Source organism: Ovis aries, chromosome 24, assembly GCF_016772045.2.
Source record: "Ovis aries strain OAR_USU_Benz2616 breed Rambouillet chromosome 24, ARS-UI_Ramb_v3.0, whole genome shotgun sequence".
NCBI classification, from domain to species: Eukaryota; Metazoa; Chordata; class Mammalia; order Artiodactyla; family Bovidae; genus Ovis; species Ovis aries.
Window position 1 is genome coordinate 41,190,114 of NC_056077.1, and position 6,420 is coordinate 41,196,533.

Here is a 6,420-nt window from a genome sequence, read left to right on the forward strand (position 1 = left end):
AAAGGCCCTTGGATTTCCCAGCAAAGGCCCTGCCCGGCAGGCGGTATTCCTGACCCGAGGCTGCCCCCTGGCGGGAGTCATGGGGACACAGGCAAACCCAGCCCGGAGCCGACCCAGGGGCCCGGTCATCTCGCCTGCTGGACCCCTCCCCAGAGGTCCCACGTGGCGCTCGCGGTAAAGAACCCACCTGCCAAGACGCGGGTTCACTTCCTGGGTCAGGAAGACCCCCTGGAGAAGGAAATGCCTATCCCCTCCAGTACTCTTGCCCAGAGAATCTCATGAACAGAGGAGCCACGGGCTCGCACACAGAGTCGGGCTCGCACACACAGCGTCGGGCACGACTGAAGCAACCGAGCACACACACCTCCCCTGAGGGGACCTCGCTTGTGCCCATGGCAGAGGGGGAAGGGAGGGAAGGCCCTGGGGTCGCTCCAGAGCTGCAGGGCCGGCTGGCGCTTGGCCCCTGGGAAGGTTCCTGCCTGAATGGAGCCAAAATCCCGGCGCAGCTGCTGGGCCGCGGCCTGGAGGACTTCGATCTTGGTCAAATCCCTCCCTCTCTTCACTTTCCTTATCTGTGAAACTGAGACAGCTACGGAGCCCACTCCTCAAACCTACACGGTCTATTATGGCGGCCTCTGGCCACTTGTGGCTGCCTGAGCACTTAAGGGCATCACCGACTCAACGGACATGAGTTTGGGTCAACTCCGGGAGTTGCTGATGGACAGGGAGGCCTGGCGTGCTGCAGTCCATGGGGTCGCAGAATCGGACACGACTGAGCGACTGAACTGAGCTGAGCACTTGAAACGTGGCTGGCCTGAACTGGTATATGCTGTGAGTATAAAATACACACTGGATGTGGAAGTCTTAGTATAAAAAAATAATTTAGACACTCAGGCTATAAAATAGCCTACAATAATTTTTATGATTCACAAATTGAAATAACATTTTGGATATATTGAGTCAAATATACTGCTAAAATTAATTTCACTTCTTTTAGTTTAGTTTTTAGGGAAGTTATAAGAAAACTTTAAATTACCCTGTGGTTCAAAGGGTTGTTGGAAAGGTTCAGTGAGACAGCCCCTGGCGGGTGACCCTAACCTTGATAAACGATGGCCAAGTACATCCCTCCCGGAACAGCTGAGTTGCGCTCAGTCACTCAGTCCTGTCTGACTCCTTCGCAACCCCATGGACTGCAGCCCGCCAGGCTCCTCTGTCCATGGAATTCTCCAGGCAAGAGTACTGGAGTGGGCTGCCGTCTCCTCCCCCAGGGGCTCTTCCCGACCCAGGGATCAGACCTGTGTCTCTTGCCTCTCCTGCGCTGGCAGGTGGGTTCTTTACCCCCAGGGCACCTGGAGGAGAGTGGCCGATAGAGGAGGAATAGCCACAAAATCTTGGTTTTATCTGAAAAACTCAGCACTCTGAACTCTATTCTTGTGCTGCTTTTCATGAACACGAAACTTTTTTTTTTTTTTTTTAACAAAACTTAATCACAGTCAGCAGCCGAGGAAGAGGTGCCTCCTTTTACCCGATGGGTCAGTAGGGCCTGTGATCGCGGCCATGCCGCCCTCGTGAGCAGGAGCCACACAGCTGACCCCCACAGCCCCTCCTGTCCAGCCCCCTCCCGCTGCCCTGACTCTGGTGAAAAAACAAGAGAGAGAACTGTCTGCTTCATTCACTCCTCAGGAGTAGCTGGGGAGACAGCCACACATCTCTTGCGACTCCCCAGGAGGGACCAGAGCAGGGAGGGACCCTCCTCGCAGACGGAAAGGAAGAGAGAGAGCCCCAAGGGAACGCGGCCCGGGTGAGTTCAGGACTGTCCATCACGGGGGCAGACAAGCCACAGGTGGCAGCTGAAGTTGGGAGAGGAGTGGAGGTCAAGCGTGGGCAGATTCGGGGAAGGCGAGGTCCTGGCTATCACAGAATAGGGGAAGAAACCAGGGGGCTTCCAGGAGGAGATGAGGCCACCTTGAAGGCCAGGGCAGCTCTCAGAGCCCGTCCCTGCGGCAGGTTTCGGCAGTGGCCTCCTGTATCCACTCGGTCACTCACTCTCTTGGCAGCTGATGCCAGCTAGGGGGAAGAGTCTGACCACACCAGGGGGAGGTGGACACAACCTCGCCCGATAGAGGCCCCTCCCAGAAGTCGTTAGAGCCACAGGGTTCCCTGGGGTGCCTGCTGAAGCTCCACACTCGCTGGTGGACGGCCACCAGCCCCATCCTCGTGCCTGAGGAAAGGCTCTGCGTGCCTCCCCCTGCTCCCTTGATCACAACCAGTACAGGCGGCAGCTGCTGCACTTTCCTGCACTCCGGCTGGTCCCGACCACCCTCCCTCTCTCTGGCAGGAGTTCACGCATGCACGCACACACACACACACACACACACACACACACACACACACGTACGCACCAGGCTGCGTGCCAGCTACTGCCTTCATACCCTCCGAGGGCACAGGGCTTGGAGAAAGGCTGAGAAAAGGGGATGCTGTGACAGCCAGTTCTTACGCAACACCCGAGGTGTTCGGCCAGGACAGAACGTGTTTCCATTCACGACGTGACCACGCTGCTGAGCAGAGCACATCCTGGCGTCTTCACCAGCTGAAAGGTTTGGAGTTTCCCGAAGCCCCTCAGAAAGCCTACAGCATCTTTCACGTGCCTGTCTCAAAGTGTCCTCAGGAAGCAGAGGCAGAAGCTGAGCACTAGGATCTCTGATTCCCCCAAAGTAGTGACAGGCTGGGGCCAGGCTCTGACCACCACTCTGGAAAAAAAAAAATTATGTATTTGGCTGCACTGAGTCTTAGTTGCCGCATGCGGGATCCAGCTCCCTGGCCGGGGGTGGAACTGGGCCCCTGCGCTGGGAGGATAGAGCCTTAGCCGCTGGACAGCCAGGGAGTCCCGACCTCTACCCTCGCCAGCTTTCACACGAGCCTCTCCGTAACCTGGGGAGACGAGCACAGCAGCCGTCTTCTGAGATCTAACCCATCTAATGAGGAAGAGGCCACAGGTTTGTGTGGCTTCCGAGCTAGAGAGAGGCAGGCTGGACTCAGTTAGGAAGAGGTTATCCACCCACCAGGGGCAGTGAGGTAGTGAGCCTCCTGTGATGGCAGGTGAGCAAGGCAGAGCTGACCCGATCTGCTAGGGAGCCTGCCGTGGGTTCGGGATGACCCCAAGATCTCCTCCCACTCACACGTTTTCTGGAGCCAATTCCTTCACCTGCACAGATGTTAGAAGTGTTTATTTACTTGACAAGCCAAATTCGGGAGGTGGGGGAACAGCCTCCAAGGAGAGTCCAGCAAAACAGGCTCTGCGCTCCCCACGCGGCTCCCTGCAGGCACACAGAGGGTCCACTCGGGGACACAGGCTGTTGGTGGAGGAGAGACAAGGGAGGGAGGGCTGTGGAGCAGGCCCGCGGCCAGGGCAGGAGGGGTCAGGAGCGGCCAAGGGGAGGCTGTGAGGAGGCTCTGTCTTGCCCGGTGGGTGCTGGAGCCTGGGCCTGGCCTCCGCCGGCTGAGATGGAGCGCTGGCAGCCCTGTGCGTGGTGGGAGTAGGTTCACAAGGGCCTGGGGCGGTGGGGACACCCACGAGTGCCCCTGTCCAAGAGCGCCGAATCAGCGTCCCTGGCCTCCCTGCGGGCCGCCCCCCGCTGCCATTCAGGCCCAGCTCATCCGGACAGCGCCCCTGGAGGCCAGCACAGAGCAAAGGCAGAGGGCGCCCGGCCGGGTCCTAGGAGCCCTGGGGAGGCAGCGTGCGGGGCTGCGGCGGGGTACCCGTGGGGCCACCCTGACCCCTCTCTGAACACCATGGCCGCAGCCTCAAGGAGCTCAGAAAACCCGTCTCCGGGCCACACGAGCAGGCTGACTCGAGGCTTGCACCTCGCCTCCACCTGGCTCCTGCGCACGTCTCCAGGCCTCGTCAGGTAACCACCTCTCCAGGTGGGGCCATAAGCCAGGCCAGAAGTTCCAGCTGGGAGAGGGCAGGGCTGGCTGGCTTCTCAGCAGCTGTGGCAGGGCGCCCCCTTCCCAGGAGGCCTTAGGGGGCTGGCGTGCAGCCTCTGTGCCTGGTTGAGAGTGAGAGTGTTGGTCACGCAGACATGTCTGACTCCTTGCAACTCCATGGACCAGAACCCCAGCTCCTATATCCATGGGATTCTCCAGGCAAGAATACTGGGAGTGGGTAGCCATTCCCTTCTCCAAGGGATCTTCCTGACCCAGGGCTGGAACCTGGGTCCCCTGCATTGCAGGCAGATTCTTTATCATGTGAGCCACCAGGAAGTTCTTGGTCAAATACCTCTGTGTTAGAACAGCGCCCTTCTGACTGTGCCCTCCGAATTGCGCTCATGGGGCATCAGAACTGGCTCTGGGCAGAGCTCACGGCCGCTGAGAGCAGGCGGCCTGGGCGCCCCGCAGCCTTGGCTGATGAGGAAGCAGCCCCGAGCGCGGGGCGCCCAGCCCTCCCTGGCTGCTGCCCACGTGGTGTGAGCTCCACTGGACGGGAAGAGGCCCCAAAGTTAATTAACACATTTAAGGCAAGACTCTCCTGGCTCTGCAGACGGGCGCTGACACCCAGGGCGGGGCAGCTCTGCTGGCCTTTTCCTCTCCTCCCCCCTGCACTGGGCCTCCCCGCCAACACTGTCGCCCACATCACTCCACCCCGGGACCGCGGCAGGCTATCGGCTGTGTCCTTCCTGCCAACTCCCCACTGTTCCATCGTCAGCAGCCTGAGGGCCAAGCCATCCCAAGGCCCTGCCTGTCTGCTTCCTTCCAGCCAGTGTCTCCTCTCAGGGAAGCTTTTCCCAAAGGCTGGGCCTGACCCCGAAGCCTCCAAGGTCGGGGAGGGCCGGCCAGGCATCTGGTGGCAGGCGATGCTCCTAAGCGCTCTGCTGAACGGTGGGGCTCAGCGGGGAGTTAGGGTCAGAACACCTGGGTTCCTGAGGAATGGTGGGGGCTGGAACAGGGCATCACAACCTTGCTGGGTCTCAATTTCCCCATCTGCAAAGTGGGGCCAATAATCCCTATGACTATGGATTCTGGTCCAGCCCGTAACTTTATAAGAACCTTCCAGGAAGCCCTGGCGCTTCCACCGATATGCCTTTTCCCAAATTAGACCTCCTCCCTTGGAAAGTCTAGCCTCACAGCAACTTTCTGCTTGGAGTATGACACCCACAGACCACCCGAGGTCAGGAATGAAAGGGGCCCTCCAGCAAAGAGACCGGTACCCATTAGCAGAGTGCCCGGAGGGGCCGGCTGGAGGAGAAATGACACACAGGAGGGGATTTCTGAAGACATGTCTGCCTGAGGCAGACCGGGTGTGCCCAGGTCCTTCCCCTGCCCGACTGCGGGCTGCGTAGCAGACCTTGCCCAGGCCAGGACGGCCCTGCTCAGGCTGGTCCTCCCCCCACAACGCCCCACGACAACCCCCATGCCACACCCCGGCCCTTCTCCCAAAGTACTGTGGGAACTCCGTGCTCTGGCAAACATTTCTGGAAGAATTTAGAACCCAGACATTTTTCAACCAAACCTTTTAGAAACCCAGACCACTTCCAAAGCTGACCGACTTTGAAACCTGATACTTCAAAGCCACTTTTCGAATTTGTGCCCCAAAGTTTTGAAACCAAAATATTCTGGAAACCTCCTGGAAGCAAGATGCTCTGGGAGGAAACCAACTGAGAGGGCAAAGCTGTTGCATCTGGACTGGTTTTGAGCCCCCAGTTTCTGTAGAGGGCTTTGAAGTAAGAGCCGTTTCGTCAAGCCAGAGTTTCTGCTAGAATTTTCCTGGGAAGCAGCTCAGACGTTTGAACTGAGCCCACAGAAGCGCTTGCTTGTTCCTTAAGGACACTCATCGAGCTGTAAACAGGGTGGATCTCGGGAGGAGTCTTGGATCCCTCGCTTCACACACTTCTTTCTCAAACTCTCCGCCCAGCCATCTGCTGCCTGCTGCTGCTGTCCTCCAGCGGCTGGGGTGGAAAAATCCATCCCTGAATCACGGCTCAGCCCGTGTCTCTGCTAGCCCGCAGCTCTTCCCTTCTGGTGTCCAGGGCGCTGTTCGGCCTCAGAGCTGGAGGAAGGGGCATGAAGCAGCGGGCGGCCTGTGACCTCGGGGGCCAGGTGGGCGGGGTGGGGGCTGCGCGGAGGGGCGCTCTGAAGTCCCACCTCCCCATCCTCCAGCCTCTCGCTGGACTTCCCTTCACCGTTCTCCCTTCTCTGACAGGCCCAGTGAACACTGCTGTGCCCTGGGTCTGGGGGGAGTGCGCCTTCCCCTCCCTGCCGTCTCCACTGCGCCCGCTCCCGGCGAGGAGGGAGAGGGAGTGTGAGGGGCGGTACAGGGGCCGTGGGGCCACGCAGAGGCCGTCCTGGCGAGGGTGGAGGTGCGTGGGCCGGGCTGTGAACTTCACTCTCCCCGTTTTTGAAGCGGCTGAAGCCAACCCTCCA